The sequence below is a fragment of the Alligator mississippiensis genome, chromosome 1, assembly GCF_030867095.1.
Source record: "Alligator mississippiensis isolate rAllMis1 chromosome 1, rAllMis1, whole genome shotgun sequence".
In the NCBI taxonomy this organism is placed as follows: Eukaryota; Metazoa; Chordata; order Crocodylia; family Alligatoridae; genus Alligator; species Alligator mississippiensis.
Window position 1 is genome coordinate 280,346,877 of NC_081824.1, and position 16,582 is coordinate 280,363,458.

The window sequence follows — 16,582 nt, forward strand, 5'->3', positions numbered from 1 at the left end:
TGCCAGTTCAATACAGTTTTTCTCTCTTTTTCTAATTGCTCTGACATGTTCAAAATTGCTGTGTGCCAAATCATGTATTACATAAAGTAATGGTTCTTGGTTCCATATGCCTTGGCATATCTCCATCAAGAAATGAACACCTCTTGCACTACAGCTGGATGGTTCAAAAGGACAGGTTTGAACTGAATTTGGGATTGGAACTGCTCATGGAAAGTTCACTTCTTCCAATCCAGGATAAAAGCACTTTTCCCTTTCTCTTATAATCTGGATGTCAGTAGAGTTGTGTTTTATTTTACTGCATTTTATTTTATGGCATTAAGAATACACATTTCCCTTCAAAATCTTCTTGATATCAAATGGTAAGTTTTTCACTCATATAAATGTTGATAAGGGATTAGATTTCTAAACAATAGAAAAATTGCTGCTTTAAATATTATGCCTGCCTGACTCCTTATTTTTTAAGATATAAAAAAATGAGAGAGAAAGCGTGTTAGATCTTTGACTGAATAACTAGATCACAGATTTTAGAATACCTTAGTTTTATCCTTATTGGTGGAAAGTTTATAATAAACCCAACTTGCTAGCTGTAGGGCAAATTCTATATCTGGTTTTCCCTTGATACAATCATGCCTTGAGTGGATGTGCCATAAAATCTGCAGTGAGTATTTTCTTGTGAATATACTGTTGTTTTTGCTACAGATAATTTCTTTTCCACAAACTGTGGTGCAATAGTACAAAGAAAGACAAAGTGGTCAAGTGCTGAAGGAGATGGGCTGCTTATCCATTGGCTGTGCTTGTATGGGATGGAATCTCATCCTTGTTGCACATTTTGAGGTGGGCTGGTTAAATTGTGGTGATAATATTTCCAAAGTCATGGTTTTGATCACATGCTCTTTGAGGGTTGAACCAGATGACCCTTAGCATTCCTTCCAGTTCTAAGATGCAAAATCTGTATGTTTCCAAAAAGTAAGGAAAAGGGAGGAGGAATCTAATGGGAAATCTGATATAACTGACATATTTGCAAAAATAAAAAATTACTATAATAGCTTTTTTTGTGCATTCTCTATAAATAATCTAGCTAAGAAGTTCATTGGCAAGTGTTTCTGCAAAAAAATAGTCACATTTTAAACAAGTATTGCAAAATATTTGCAGAGAAAAGGTAGTTAGTTGTTTCAATCTGAGGTCAGACAGAACGCAGGGCAGGTTGGTACATTTAAAGACTCATGCATTCAGAGGCATAAGCTTTTGTAGGCAACACCTTTATTTGTCAGGTCCTAATATTTGCAGACACCACATTTTAGACTTGTGATTCTGACCACTGGAAAGCAAAACCTGATTCTAAATGTTGTTTTCATCCAACCAAGGAACAGAGACAACACTTTGGGTTAGATATTGTTTCTGTTTCAGGGCTGTTGCACATGGATCTGATGGTGACGTTAGAAAGCAAGCGGATCTGGGGTCCTATGGACATTCCAGGAGACGGAGAGCTCTGGGTGGCTTGGGCACTTCAGTGGCTTTTGCATTTTGCTTCATTTTCCCTCTTTCTGTGGCATTATGGTATGTTCTGGAAACTACCATGACCCAGCAATCCTTAGGTGTCAAAACTGGCCTCTGGTTTAGGCATCTGGGAGAAAATAGCAGCAACTTTAAAGCTAATTTAGGCCATAGACAGATGTTACCTTTCTAGTGCTAAATACACCTTTGTAGCAATACAAAAATTGAGTGTACAGCCATTCAATATTTTTATACCGCTACAAAGAGGGTGAAAGTCATACAAAATATTGCTTTTTCAAAGAGGAACTTCTTGGTAGGGCTGTGTCTTGCAGTGCTATATGTAATGTCTGTGAAGTACACATTGGAGGAAGAAATAAGGAAGAGGGTGTGCAACTGCCTCCTTGCTAGCCTACCTAGCAGTGAGTTTTCAGGGAGCAGGGTGAGCCAGAGATCTTAAAATAGTGGCAGCAATTTTCCACCATTAGGAAGAGGTGGCTGGAGCTCTGCAAGTGCGACAGAACCAGAGTTGCCTGGCTCTGCTGATTGGTGGAGTGCACAAGTGGAGGGTGGGAGCGTGGGGGAAAGGGTTAGTGAATTCCTGTTTCCAGAGCCCTGGGAAGAGCTAGGACTCTGGCAGCAGTGGTGGTGCTACTGGGACTGCTTTTTAGCAGTTGCCAGCTCACCATTGATGACCTCCTCCCTTCCCCAGAAGGGGAGAGAGTAGGCTGTCAGTGATCAGGGTCCCATGGTGGAAAGGGAACCTAAGGAGCATCCCTCTATTGTCCCTACACTGAAGAGCTCACCTTTGAGGTGAATATATTGCTGTCCATACCCTTATTATGGGACCCGGACAGGCCCCATTCACCCCTTCAGTGGGAAGCCTAAGGTTAATTACAGGCAACTTTGGTTATACCCCTGCAATCAAAATATTTGCAGGTGGAGTCCATCTCTTGCAGCTTGTCTCCATCTGTTCACTCAAAAAGAAGGAAACTTCAGATTTTGAACTTGTAAACTATCTATAAAGATCAGGAGTTATTTGGAAAAAAATGCTTCAGCAAAGTGTCTACAACTCAGAATGTGTCATCTTACCTTCTAGTAGCTATTCATGGAGCTCTTATCTGTAGCATTTAAGGATGAAACAGTTAAACTGGTTTAATTTTTGGGTAGGGGGAAGCTTATTTCCTGAGACCTTATAAGCCATGGTTCAGCCTGGAGTAACTTTCCACAGCTGAGTTATAAATCCCTGTAAATAGGGGATTTAAAAAGGAAATGCTGACAGACTCTTATCTATATGCAGCACCAGCAGTTTCCATGGTAAGATAATGCTTTCCTTTTACTCCTTTCCTGTCGTTATCCATAATTTCAGTCTTTTGTCCATTACTTTTATTAACTCTTTCCAGTAGTCCAGTCAAGGACATTATTTTCATGTCATTGAGTCTGCAAGAGATGCATGTGCCAAAAGAATAGGGAGAGTTACTTCATTCTCTGCTTTTCTACTCTTTGGAAACAACATTTTTTGGTTTGTTGTTTGTTTTTTTGGGGGAAGGGGGTTAAAAAAATCCAGTCCTTTTATACCTCTTCCTGCTCCCTAGTGCCTTAAAGCAATTCCTACAACCTGAAGACCCCCCTGTATGTGAAGCAGAGAAGGAGGCCCATAGTATGTATCCTCATGGCTACTTGGGGTGAAATAGCTTCAAGTAGCTCACATATAGGCATTCCCTTCTATAAAACTGCAGGATGGCTACAACTCTCTTTCTGTTCAATCCCTCCCCTTCCCTGGAATGAGTTGTGTGAGTCTGCATCCAAGTTAAGACCATCTGCTTATATGCCTCATTCAACAATGTAAAACAAGACCAGGACTAGGCCTATTTTTTCATGCCAAAAATCCATGTAAAATATAATATGTATAATGGTGTATCTGTAAAATAATCTCATAAATAAAAAACATCTCTTTAAAGTTTGTGAATAACATGTTACAACCTGAATAATATAGAGCAGGCATTTTTTTCCATTCACACAATTAACAGGCAGAATAGCTAGAAATATCTGCAGCAGAGATGAAATGAGGATACCTGGCTTTGGTTTAGCAGAACAGTTTAAATGGGATATGGTTTTCTAAACCATGTCAGGTTTAGACACAGTCTGGAGACAGTTTTTCTTTTTACTGAGCTGGTTCCATTTTGCCCCATTTCTTAGCTGAGCTGATGATGTTATTTTCCAAGAAGTAAATAACTTTGCTTAGTTGATAGAGTCAGTCTACATTTATTATAACTTTGCTTAGCTGATAGAGTCAGTCTACATCTATTATCATTCTCAGTTATCAGTTCACAGCAGGGACATCTCTGCAGTTGCTGGCTGAAACATAAGCTATGTGAGGGTTTTATTTTCCTTTCTTCTTCTCTAGCTCAAAAGAAAATCAAGCTGTGCCTCTTCCTTGCATGCTTCTCCTTAGGCACTTGCAGATATTGCTGTACTTCTGTTCTCCAGAGTGCAGATGTTGGTCTCATGACCTGTGGAATTTTTGCAAAGGTGTAGATAATTAGCTCTATTGTGATTAAATTCTTAATTGGGTTAAAAAGCATTGTCCCTCCCTAGAGTTGCAATTGGTTACTGTCATCTCTTCACTTCCTCTCCTAAACTATTGTGTAGTATTGATGCTTCCTACTGAACAGCTGATGTTTTGTCCTAAAGGTAGGTGACAGCTTTCTTCATAAATTGTAGCTTACGAAATCCTTTGGGCTGACAGAGAGATGTATAACTGTAAGGTACTGTTTTTTAATCCTTCCTTTGTGCAATCTCTCCCATGTTCTGTGCCCTCAAATCCTGCTGGATTCAAATCTGGGTTTCCTCGGATCAGGCCATTTGTATTTAATGGGTGTTTGATAGCAGCACATTTGAAACACATTTCATAAATGCAAATACTGAGTGTTCATGTCCTAGTTCATCAACAAACCTAAGTAGGTGTTTAATCATGTAGTGCTCAATGGGACTTTGCAAGTGCACCCTGCTGAATTGGGACCATAAGTAACAGTAAACTACTATTGTCATGGAGATTCTCATTGTGAAGTCATTGACTCTCTCTTTGTGAGAATGGCAGCACATCAGCTAATAAATTTCCCTCTGCAGGCATTCATTTTCATTGTGTAGTGGGGTATCAATAGACAGCCCAATATGTGATCACCTTAACCAGGTTCTGCTTATTCAGGTTGCTGCTTTCTGACTGCCAAATGCAGAATAATCTCTCTAGCCATTTCATTTCCTGAAATAAGAATAGTCAAATAAATAATGTGTGCCATTTTTAGAAATACCATCACATCCATATTTAGGAAACAAGTGTCCACAGTCCATTTTGAACTGTACCATTGTTCCTTTAGAGGCTGTCTCCTCTTCTGAAACCCCTCATTTATGAGTAACTGAGTATAGCTGATTTGCTCCAAGTATAACTTGCTGTAGCCACACTTCAACTCCAAGAAATATCAGAGGCAAAATTTGCAAGATGATTTCAGAATTTAGTGGGACCATGTACCTCATGGTAATGTATACTATACCTGAGTTCACTTCACATAGAGCACCCTGTAGCTGGCTGATTCTAGTTTGAACCTAGGCTCTGTTGGTCTTCCTGCTTCTCTGGAAAGTAGCTGAAAGAAAAGCAGTCTTTGAGACAACACAGTACTGGCTTGTTTAGAAACCTGGATACAAAGATCAGGCTGTTGAACTATACCTTGGACTGAACTGGAAGGCAGTGAAGACCATAGGACTCTTACCATTCAGATTTAACTACTTCCAGTTAACTCAGCAGAGAGGATGTGCAGAGGCATATCCAAGCAGCTCCACACCTGGGGCAGCCACACAATGCCCAGGGCAGCCCCAACTGCTATAGTATCCATCACAGCAGCACAGTTAGCCACCACTGCAGTCATGACTGTTTTTGCAACTCCCCATTGCCCACCTCCTCAGTTATACTACTGAGGTTGTGTGCTTTTTTGTAGTTTGAGTGGTCTTCTGAGTCAGATCAAGGTATAGCATGTGAAAGACTGCCTTAGGTTACATGAACCCTGCACTGGACACATCATCCAACTGTATTTATTGCCAATTATTGTCTTGTGGTCTGAAGATCACAGATGAAGGAGCTCTCTGCTGTCATCAGTTGACAAACATTGTTTTCCAGTACAACTATTTGGCAGTACAAATATTTTGATGATTTTAGTTCAAATTAATTTCAATTTTGGATGTACAGATTATGAGGGGTTATCCCTATGCTGTGACTGCAGAGCTACAGATCTCTATGTATATGGCTTGATATCACTCTCATTGATACCTCATTCTTGAAGGCCTGGAAAGTAAACTAAAACCAGTGAAAGACAAGTGTGACAAGGTGATCTGTTCTTTCCAATGTCTACTTAATTTCCAAGGATCCTAAATGTTTGTGTCTTTGTGTTTGAAGTCTTTCCCCAAACAGCTCGTGGATAGGGCTGCAGTTTAACAATGCAGTTGAATGGGCTCCTTTGAGTCTGTCTTCTACAACACTCAAAATCATCAGAACTGAAAATGCTAAGTGGGCTAAGAGACAGCTTTAGAGATTTCCTCACATTATCTGTTAGCAGGCTAAACAGGCCCTTACCTATTAACATTACATTATTGGGAGTTTTACAGTGATCAAAACTGAGCTTGCACCACTCTCCTGCCTATCACTCACTGCATGGTATTCTGGTGTGTCAGCTACTGTGACTCCAAACAATTTTTCCTGGTTTTGTCTTTCTCTCAACAGTCTCCATTTGCCCACTAGCTTAAAAATTATTTTGTTGTGTATCACCAGCACTTAGTCACATTTCTCTTACCTAATATTGCTGGTTGTCCAGCATCATTATATTCATAGATTCATAGATGTTAGGGTCGGAAGGGACCTCAATAGATCATCGAGTCCGACCCCCTGCATAGGCAGGAAAGAGTGCTGGGTCTAGATGACCCCAGCTAGATGCCTATCTAACCTTCTCTTGAAGACCCCCAGGGTAGGGGAGAGCACCACCTCCCTTGGGAGCCCGTTCCAGACCTTGGCCACTCTAACTGTGAAGAAGTTCTTCCTCCAATCTAAATCTGCTCTCTGCTAACTTGTGGCCATTATTTCTTGTAACCCCCGGGGGCGCTTTGGTGAATAAAACCTCACCAATTCCCTTCTGTGCCCCCGTGATGAACTTATAGGCAGCCACAAGGTCACCTCTCAACCTTCTCTTGAGGAGGCTGAAAAGGTCCAGGTTCTCTAGTCTCTCCTCATAGGGCTTGGTCTGCAAGCCCTTAACCATACGAGTGGCCCTTCTCTGGACCCTCTCCAGGTTATCCACATCCCTCTTGAGGTGTGGCGCCCAGAATTGCACGCAGTACTCCAACTGAGGTCTGACCAGCACCCGATAGAGGGGAAGTATCACCTCCTTGGATCTATTCGTCATGCATCTGCTGATGCACTATAAAGTGCCATTGGCTTTTCTGATGGCTTCGTCACACTGCCGACTCATGTTCATCTTGGAGTCCACTAGGACTCCAAGATCCCTTTCCAGTTCCATGCCACCCAGCAGGTCATTCCCTAGGCTGTAGGTGTGCTGGACATTTTTCCTCCCTAGGTGCAGCACTTTGCATTTCTCCTTGTTGAACTGCATTCTGTTGTTTTCTGCCCACTTGTTCAACCTGTCCAGGTCTGCTTGCAGCTGTTCCCTGCCCTCCGGCATGTCCACTTCTCCCCATAGCTTTGTGTCATCTGCAAACTTGGACAGAGTACATTTCACTCCCTCGTCCAAGTCGCTGATGAAGACATTAAAGAGTATCGGTCCAAGGACTGAGCCCTGCAGGACCCCACTGCCCACACCCTTCCAGGTTGAAACCAACCCATCCACCACGACTCTCTGGGTGCGACCCTCTAGCCAATTCGCCACCCACCGGACTGTGTAGTCATCCAAGTCACAGTCTCTTAACTTGTTCACCAGTATGGGATGGGATACTGTATTGAAGGCCTTCCTGAAGTCTAAGTATACGACATCCACCTCTCCTCCTGTGTCCAGGCATTTTGTAACCTGGTCATAAAAGGAGACTAGATTAGTCAGGCATGATCTGCCTGCTACGAACCCGTGCTGGTTTCCCCTCAGCATAATTTGTCCTGCTGGGCTCTCGCAAATGTGAGCCTTGATAATTTTTTCAAAGATTTTGCCAAGGATGGAGGTGAGACTGACTGGCCTATAGTTGCCTGGGTCCTCCTTCCTCCCCTTCTTGAAAATGGGGACCACATTGGCCCTTTTCCAGTCCTCTGGGACTTCGCCCATGCGCCACGAGTGTTCAAATATTCCCACCAGTGGCTGTGCAATGATGTCGGCCAGTGCCTTCAGCACCCTCGGATGGAGCTCATCCGGGCCTGCCGACTTAAAGGCATCCAGTTCTTCCAAGTGACTCTGCACCATCTCAGGGTCTACGCATGGTAGTCTGGTGCCTTGCTGCTGCCTCTCTACAACCCCAGTGAGAGATTTGTCGTGCCCCTCGCTTAGGAACACTGAGGCAAAGAACTCATTGAGGAGTTCAGCCTTGTCCCCCCTGTCCGTCACCAATTGTTTCTACCCATTTAGCAGGGGTCCTATTCCTCCCTGGGCCTTCCTTTTACTCCCTATATATCTAAAAAACAATTTCTTGTTGTCCTTTACTTGGGATGCCATCCTCAGCTCCATGGTAGCTTTGGCCCATCTAACTGCCTCCCTACAAGCACGAGCAGAGGAGGTATATTCGTCTTTGATGATCTCTCCCTGTTTCCATTTTTTATGTGCTCCCCTTTTGGCCCTTAGGCTGCCCTGGATTTCTCTGGTCAGCCAAGGAAGCCTCCTGGCCCCTTTCCCTCTTTTTCCTCGCATTAGGATTATGCTACAGCTGGCTTCATAACACCACTGCAAAAATGGCAGCTAACTAGTCAAAGGGGGTTGCAGCATTGTTTTGGCAAAAGGTACACGTATAATTGAAGTGCAAATAGATCAAATAGCTTCTTTTTAAATGGGACATACCACATAAGACTAGTCATAAGGCAAAACTTGACGGCAAACTAAAGTAAAAAAGCAGGTGAATGAAATGTTTTTACTTTAGCACAATGCTTCCATCTTTACTACTTTTTCAATAAGTTTTTTATGACAATTTTCTGCCAGTTCTTGTCAGCAGCAATAGGGACCAGTTTTAAAATCTAAGATTTATTTATCAACTTACAAAACAAAATTGACTTAAGCCCTTTCCAAGACATGTGAGAGAGCTAAATTCCTCCCATCAGGCCTAGAATAAGCAGTATTCAGTGTTTGTCAAAAGCTGGGTCAGCATATCAAGCAAGTACAGCTTATCTTTAAAAGAGTGGACCATAGGAAAGGCATCAACAAATCAATATTATGTGAAAATAATTAAAAACAAACCTTGATAAGTAACTTGGGCAGTAATCCTTTGCCTCAATTTTCCCACTTCCTGGCATGATTGTACAGTGAACAAGCAGTGCCCCAGTGATACACTGAGGCAGGTTCACCTCTTACCCAAAGGGGAAAATTACTACTTGGCTTCTAGGGATACAGGTTGTAGCCATTTTGGTCTACAGGCAAAAGGAATCTGAACTCATGGCAGAGGTGATATCTTTTATTACACCAACTAGATATTTGCAAAAAAATATTATTTGCAAGCTTTCAGGTACACCCACCGCTCCTCAGGCACAGGAGGATGCAAAGATTGTAAACTTCCTCTTAGATGGCAATGAAAATTCATATTTCATAGGACAGCTGAAGGTGTTGTAAGATCTCCTGGTTATAATAGTTCATTGTGTACAAATTAGGCTCAGATATCACCACACCCTCCTGTGAAATATGAAATATCATAACCAGAAGGAAACATAATTCAACATTCTGCTTGACACTAGACAACATCAAGGTAAATAGACTGTTCTGACTTTTATCTGAGCCTAATTTGTACAAAATGAACTTTTCCAACCAGGAGATTTTACACCACCTTCAGCCCTCCTGTGAAATATGAATTTTCATTTCCCCCTAAGAGGAATTTTACAATCTTTGCATTCCCCTATGCCTGAGGAAGGGTGAGTGTGCCTGAAAGCTTGCAAATAATTTTTTTGGTTGTTTTTGTAAATAGCTGGTTGGTCTAATAAAATATATCACCTCTGCCATTTGACTTCTATGAAGAGGTGGTTTGATGTTAATTCTATGATGTCAAGTCCAGACATGATGATGCCTTTATTTTGTCCAGTCATTTCACTGCTGTCTCCCATCTGACCTCTCTGCCTGTCCAAAACAATCCAGACACTGCTATTATCTAGTACAGCTGGGACTAAGTACAGATCTAAGATTGCTCTTTAGACACCACCTTGCTGCTGAATTACTGTCTTTCATCACCGTGCTTTCTTCATGTGCAGAGTCAAGTTGAAGGTTAGCCAGATAGCTAACTTCTCAGTGCTTTCAACTATTGATGTGCCCACTGGTTAGATGGAGATAGGTCACTGTTGTCTCCTGTATACTATCTCTTATCCTGACACTATCTGCACACCCATGCCCAGGATCTGGGAGCTAAAATGCTAGTGAAACTCCAGTATGCTGATGTGAGGATAAAGTATTGTCCAGGAAAGTCACTACTGATCGCAGATATGAATCAAGATGTACATGGAGCAAATCTAGGATTTTGAAAAAGGGGAGTGCGGTGAATCACATATACCACAACATATACACCCTAGTTAAAAAGAAACTATAAACTTTACCAATAGGCTAGGGGCTTCGGGCTATATTATTCACTTTAAGCAAAAATAAATATAACTTTACAGGAGTGTGCATTAATTTGCTATATCTTGCAGGCAACAATAATCAAAAGAAGTTTCATAAGTTCTGTAGTTACTAGAATTAAATATACATCTCTTTCACATCCATAAACCACTAATCTAGCATTCTTAATCATCTTGACAGTGCATCCAGTGCTTCACTGAAAGTTATTTCCACACCTGAGTTAATGTTTGTAGTTAGAGTTAAAGGTAGTCTTTATGCCTGTAATATAAGAGCTATATTACCAGGAACAGGTAGCAGAGAGCAGAACTGCAGAACAAAGGATAGCTTGGTTAGTGGAACCATTGGAGACCATTAGAAAGGGAAGAGGATCATTAACACCTGTGGAATGGAAATGGTCATTAAAATGTGGAATGGTTTAAAAGGAAGTGGGTGTATTATAATGAGCAAGAACCTCAGTTGACTCCCTCTCTGTTGCCTGAATAGAAATGCTGCTGCTACTGCCAGGCAGTTGGTTATAAACTTTGGGTGGAACAGTAATCGAAGGGGAGTGCAAGTGTGCCACTGAACCCTTCCTGGATCTGCCCCAAGGACATATATATAGGGCATATCTTTACATGAGACGCCAACTGTGCAGTAGCCTAATTCTACTGTGCATTAGCATGCAGGGCAAAAACCTTGCTAATACACTAATGTGCAGTAGTATTAGGCTACTGTGCAGTTTACATCACTAAAAAGCTGTGCACCAGTGCTCCTGTGCAGTCACGTGTGTTACTGAGCATGGATTTAGCACTTGGTTATATAAGTACTAAACTTAATGCACAGTAACTATGGCATATGAATAAACATGTAGATTTGCCCAGAGTTGTAGAGGTGAAGCCATCACAGAGTAGCAGCACTCAAACCCAGACAACTAGCAAACTCGGGGAGTACACCAAGGCCAATGTCTTAGATAGGGAGACATAGAAAAAAATTTAGCCATCAGATGGCCTGATGTTGGTGAGTGAGAAGAAACAAAGAACAAATCATCCTGCATTAGCAGTAACAAAAGATTTTCTGTAATCAGTCAATACTCACACTACAAAAACCAACAACGTATGCCATAAAGACAAATTTAGCCACCTGCAGAAAGGAATATGGTTTGCAGAATGGAAGAGTATGGAGAGGCACCAAGGAGTGAGACCATGTGCATGTTAGTAGAACACAAGCTACAATAATAGCATTTCTGTAAATCTCTCTCTTAGTAAAGGCAGTTTATTTTTATGAACAGGGAGCCCTTTCTTGTTATTTCCCAGCATGTGGTACATGTAACACCTGGGGTGATGAAGTTTATGAAGAACCCTTCACTCAGTGCTATTCCAAAAGGAATAATCTAGCCACTAGAATTATATTGTAACATATGAAGCTGATGACAAAAAGGAAAATAATTCCCTTGAACTGTGATGTCTTTTTTGCTTGTAAAAAAACAAAGTAATAAAAAGAGCAAATGAAAAAATTAGACTCAGACCTTTGTTGCTTTATTTGCAGAACTAAGGGGTCACTGCTGATCAGCATGGTTTATTTCTTTCTAGAGTTCTTGATGCTATTTCCTAAAACATATTAATAGTCTACTAAATCATTATTTAATATCCCCCTTCACACAGTCCTATTGCCTATATATCCGTAGTTTAGCTATTAATTTAAAACTACATTTCTCAAGAAGCCACTTATTTAGACCTTCAGTGTTTTTAATAAGAATACTTCAACTTGAAGACTACTATACAATTGTAAAACACATATTGATTGAAAACCTCTTTTTTCTTAAGGCTAAAAGAATTCCACTCTTCAAGCCAATCTTAGAATTAAGGCAAAGAATATAAGAAGTAGGACTGAGTAGTGACTGGAGTGTGACATGGAGCTATCCAAAATAGCTTCAAACTAGGTAGGATAGGTAACAGTTTTGCTGTGGCAGCACAGAGCTTAGCCTGGCACTGAATTACAGTGCCATGAAGGAAGGTAACATACCATACCCAAGAAACACTAGATAGATAGACTACCACAAGTACCTGAGCCCACTAGTTTAAATCTAGCCCAGATATTTCAACCCCATGCTGCACTAAACATATCCTTAGTATTCTGAATTTTTATCTTGGCATCACCTTTTTAATCACGTTTCATATAGTTTCAAAGTATATTTTAAGCTGTTCAGCTGAAGCCTCTGGCACACATTCATTTAAAGACATTATAGATAACAGAACAAGGAGCAATGGTTTCAAGTTGCAGCAAGGGAAGTTTAAGTTAGCTATTAAGAAAAACTTTCTTACTAGGAAGGTAGTAAAGCACTGGAAGAGGCTACCCAGAGGCTGTGACATCTCCATCCTTGGAGGTTTTTAAGACCTGGCTAGATGAAGCCTTGGCCGGGATGATCTAGTTGGGGATGGTCCTGCTTTGAGCAGGGAGTTCGAGTAGATGACCTCCGGAGGTCCCTCCCAACCCTCGTTTTCTCTGATTCTGTGATTGGGATCTGATCCCCAGTCCCAACAATTGTGCCTCCTGCCCCTGGGATTTGGGATCAAAAATGCCTGCATGTGGACATCAAAATATACATTATATTAGTGCTCACTGATACCCTGGCAGGCATCAGATGCAAAAGGCCAGAAAGTTCAGTGGCTACTAATGTAATATATATCTTGATGTCCATGTACAGGCATTTTTAAAGCCTCTCCATTTGTTTTACCCTTTACCCAGATAAACCCAGTCTCATACCTCTTCCACCCAACAGTAAACTGTCCAGTCTCATAAAAGAGATCACAGAGTCTGGAGATGCTGACAGATCCCCTTGGAGCTGTGTAATAGGAAGCCAAGGGTTCCTATTACTAGAAAGGAGATGGCACAGAAGGCTAGCCTGGTTATGTGGGTAAGCAGGCAGCTGGGGACAAGGCTAGCTGCACAACAGTAGACAGGAGAATAGAGCGGACACCCAGGCAGCCATAAGATGAGGGCTGCAAGCAGCTGAGCTAAGGAGGACAAGCAAGCTGATAATTAGACCTAAAGATGAACATCTGAACAGGGCTAGGGAGTCACCAGACCCAAAGGGGCAGCACTTCATGGCACATAAACCCAATGTCTGGAGAAAGGCAGAGAGAGGGCTGGTGCTTTAAAGGAGACACAGCTCTCAGGAGGGAGGCTGCCTGAGACACCCTGGCAGGAATTGAAATACCCTAAGCACAGAGAGGTGACAGCCCCATGGAAGGAAGGCTGACCAAATATTGTTTTATATTTCTTCTAAAGTGGTTTCTTGCTCTTTTGTTCTGATTAAGCACCAGAAAAAATGAGTGAGGAGAAAAGGAGGCCAATATCTGATGCAGTTGACCTAGGCTGAGGAGGCACAGCCAGAAAATAGGGGCCAAAGTCAGGAAGGTCAAAGCCTTACCAAAGGCTTTGAGGCCTGAGGGATCCAAGCATTGTAGTGGGGTGGGCAACCCCACTGAAGTGATAATATATAACATCTGTGAGGTATGGGCATGGCTGTACAGGTAGGAGGAGGTCACAAATACAGCCCTTAAGGCAGTTGGTGTCCCAGTAGGGCCAGAAAGGCTACAACAGATTCAACAGAGGCAGATTGTCAATTGAGACTGCCCTCATTCTAATATTGGTAAGGATTTTTTTTGTGTAGCAGGCTCACCTTTCAGAGCTTGGGTTGAGTCCCAGGCTTGAGATCCTGCTGTTTTGATTGGTAGAGCCCATCCACCAATCAGGAGGCAGCAGGAAAAATAAAGTCACATCCCTTTCCTGAGGGGAGGGGGAGAAGAGCTCCCCTGGACCTAATTGAAGGCTGTAAACTGTCAGGTCTGGAAGACTTCAGGGGCGGAGCCCTGGAGCATATAAAAGGAGCTGCGTGCCCAGCACGAGTGGCAGATGCAGTGAGAGACTCAAGAAGAGTGAAGACAAGAAAAGCTGGAGACCTCTCCCCCAGCGGGCAATAGGCCCAAGGCTCCTGAAGCTGCCACTGGAGGAGCAGCCTTGGGAGCGGTGCGAGACCTCTCGGGCTGTTGATGGTGTACAGGGATGGTACATGGAGACCCGGCCCTGGGAGCAGTGTGAGACTGCTCAGGTCCATCACAGTGCACAGTTTGGTGCATGGAGCCCAGTCTTTGGCAGCCACAAGCAGCAGCTTGAGCCTGCAACCCCAGCAGGGCCTTGGGGGCTGCAGTGAGGTAGCTCAGGCCCCATCTCCCAGCAAGCAGCCAGGTCCCATGGTGCACAGGGCAGCTCATGGGCCTGAGCCTTGGGAGTCAGGGAGCCACGGAGGCTGCTTGGGTTAGCCATCTGGTATGAGGACAGCTAGCCGGAGCCTGAAGGACCCAGCCTGTGCTAAGAGAGTCCTCAGTGCTGACCCAGGGCACAGGGAAATAGTAGTGCTGCAGCGTGAGGCTCAGCACGCAGGAGCCAGCAGCAGTGGTGCAGCAGCTGAGAGGAGCTGAGTCCTCGGCGCCCAGAGCGGGACACAGGGTAGAGAGGAGCCCAGCGGCATGGGAGAGGCCTGGAGAGGCACTTCAGCAGAGGAGACCCCATTGAGCTGCAACCTGACCACCGCCACCTGAGGGAGCATGAGTCATCGGGCCCTTGGGTCCCACAGAGGAAAGACGTTTCAGGTGGGCAAACCCAGAGAAGGGGCTGGGTGAGCAGCCCCCTGCCTAGTCAAGGACCTAAGGGGAGGGGCCCCTGGTGCTTCCTGGATAGCTCCCAAGGGACCCCATTGGAAGGAGGACTATCTCTTGCCATGGGTCAGGGACTATATTTTAGAATAGATGTTATTAAGATTGTTTATGTTTGTGCCTTATATTGTGTAATTGAAATGTTATATATTGTGATTTAGGTTAGTGTTCTCTGCATAAATATATATATAATATGATATTTAGTTTTATGTTTATGTATATTATAACTTAATAAATTGTATATAGTTAGGAACTTTGGGCTTGGGTTAACTCTATAGAGGAAAGTGGGATCTGCTTGAAATTCTGGCATCCCTCTCACAGCACCCCCTCCTGCCTACCCATCCCATTCAATTGAGAATAGGGCACACCCTTGGGTGGACCCAGGTTACATTTATATGCCTTAAATAACATAAACATCCTTAAAAACATAGATGAATTGCTTCTCTTCCAGTATTTTCTGTTTTCCATTACCACTATTTTCCTGTTGATATTTGTATATTTAATTTCCTTTGGGGTTTAAAAGTTATTTTTACAAATATTTGCTTCCTTTGAAGTTTTTTACTTGACAGATTAATAACATCAAATTGTTTAATGGCCTCCTATCTTTAAAAAAAAAAAATCTCATCACATATAATTTAATCTATTAGATGCATTTGAGTTTTAAGAGTTTGTCAGAGCATGTACTTCAGGGAAATTAGTTTGCCTTCATTCCTTTCAAGCATAGGCACCAATGAGTTGTACTGACTCTTTCTACTTGGAGAACTGAAATGTTGGTGAATACCTGCATCCAAGCATACTTATATAACAAAACCACTCAGTGTGCTTTTACAGCACATTATAGGACAGATACTTTATTTGCAGTACATCTCTTTAGTGCTGTCCAGACAGTGCAGTGGGATTAGCTTTTGTACCTAATTGGCCAGATGAGATTTTCCCAGTTGGGGAAAATTCTCAACTAATATAAAGGTCTCAGCTGCAATTTATCACTTCCTACCTGGATTCTACAACAGTGATGAAGCTAGAGAAGACATAAAAATGCTCTAATATATAAATAGAACTTCAGAATCAGGCAGCGTGTTGCTATCACAGGAGGCAAACTACCCTTGATAGGGTAGTTTGATAGGGCATGGGAAACCAAAAAAATAAAAGATCCTCTTTTATTCAAGGTTAAGATACCATGGATTAGCTTTTGGTTACCCTGGTGTGCCTAATGCATTACAAATCCCCACCCGTATTTACTTTGCCATGATTTGGTCATGTGTCCATGCCCTTAATGTAGGTTTATAATGCAATGCCTCAGTAATGTAATGCAGTGCTTATAATGTAATGCTATAATGTAGCATTTCCCAAACAGTAGGCTGTGCCAACTGAAGGTGGCCATGAACAGTTCTTGGGATGGGCACATGTGAATCACTGTGGCAGTTGGCAGTGTCCCCCTATATCAACCACACTCGGGTCCCTCTACTTCAGTCACCACTGCCACTTCCCCTGCCATTGATTCCCTTTGATGTTGATTTCTGCCAGTTCCCTCACTGGTGGTGAGGGACCTGGTAGCAGCAGCTGAAGTAGGGGGTGCAAGAGTACCCAGCTTTACTTGTGGCATAAACCCAT

General features: G+C 42.6%; 1 long non-coding RNA gene across 1 annotated transcript in view; it reads left to right on the top strand.

Moving 5' to 3' along the window:
• Positions 1-243: 243 nt before the first annotated feature.
• The window catches only part of LOC109280374 (uncharacterized), a 119,577-nt gene continuing 103,238 nt past the window's right edge, over positions 244-16,582 (top strand). The window contains exon 1 of the long non-coding RNA XR_002086675.2: positions 244-359. This is a non-coding gene — a long non-coding RNA (uncharacterized LOC109280374). The remainder of the gene's footprint in view (positions 360-16,582) is intronic.